Below are 1,580 nucleotides of genomic sequence, written 5' to 3'. Positions count from 1 at the left end.
ATGCAGCCCTGGGTGCTGGGCAGCCATGTGGAGACCCCTGCCAGCAAAAAGATGCTTACAGGTTCACTGACTCAGCTTTCCTCCTACAGTCAGCATCATAGTGTGTGTTTTGTGAGTTGGAGGAGGACTTTGTGGACTACTGTTGGACATATGGGTTAATGTTGGACTTATGGGCTTGGGCAGCACTGGGTTGGGATGTTTTCTTGATTCGCACTTACCCGTTACCTAAAACTCTCTCTTATATATGAGTTTCTGTAGATTTGCTTCTCTAAAGTGCCCAGACTAATACAGGGGGTTATATGTAGATCCTTGTGATCGGTTCCACCTTTCTACCCCACGTTCCCCTTACCCTCCTGGGTGAAGGGAAATGTTGGACAGTGTACGATATGACAAAATAATAATAATTTACAAATTATCAAGGGTTCGTGATGGAGGGGGGGCAAGGTGCGAGGAGAAAAATGAGGAGCTGATACCAAGGGATAAAGTAGGAAGCAAATATTTTGAGAATGATGAGGGCAACAAATATGCAAATGTGCTTGGCACAATGGATGGATGGATGCATTGTGATGAGGTGTATGAGCCCCCAATAAAATGGTTTTTTTAAAAAGAAAGAAAAATCATCTTAAATACAACACTGACAGTTGTATTACACAGTTGTGCTAATTGGTCCTTTTTTTCATATGTATTGGAACAGTTTATATTTAGAATTAGCCAGCTGGACTCAGTTTAGATGATTGCAATTTTGTTGGCAACTTTTAAAGCATCATAGTCAGTAGTAAACTGGTCTTTCTTATATACATACACCTACAAGACAGACCAGTTAATACAATTATTATTCAAATTTATGTACCAATCACTCGTGCCAAAGGTGAAGAAATTGAAGAGTTTTTGGTTTTTTTTTAACCAGCTTTTGCTGTCTGGGGTTGATCAATCATGCAATGAAGATGAATGGATACTTACTGGTGATTGAAATGAGAAAGTTTGAAACAAAGAGGAAGGATAGGTAGTTGGAAAAAAGGGGCCTTACTGATAGATCTGCTGGCCAAACATCTCACAATAGAATTTTGCTAAGCCAATGACTTATAGCCTCGAAAAGCATGGCTATAGTCCCATTTGGGAGTAATATGTCTAATATGTTAATGGGATAAGATTAGAGTGGATTGTAGCTTGAATCACTGCCTTACTAGAGGATGTGACTCAAGCCATAACCCTTATCCCAGTCACCACCCTTATTCAAGTCAGTTCTTTGCAGTGCCTTGCTCACAAAAGTGGAGTTTCCTTGAGGGTATGGTCTGCATCCAAAGTCTATATGAATGATCTGGGAACGTTCTCTGTCTTGCTGTGGATATTATACCTGCTTTGTCAGTGAGGTCGTTACTTTATTGTGCCAACCTGGCCGATAAACACATGTGGGGTTAATTGAAGGACAGAGGGATAAATGGCTCAGTGAGCCTCACCTTTTTAGTTCTCCAGTCTCTTGCTTTCTGATGGTCAGACCAGGGTGCAGTTGCCTTAGCCAGTTCCCTGCTTCAGCTGGCAAGGCTCACTTCCTGCAAGACTTCCCCAAGGAGAAGCCACAT

This window comes from Echinops telfairi, unplaced genomic scaffold (assembly GCF_000313985.2).
Source record: "Echinops telfairi isolate 266 unplaced genomic scaffold, ASM31398v2 ScPeMD7_8;HRSCAF=38, whole genome shotgun sequence".
NCBI lineage: Eukaryota > Metazoa > Chordata > Mammalia > Afrosoricida > Tenrecidae > Echinops > Echinops telfairi.
Note: the sequence above shows the minus strand (reverse complement) of the source record.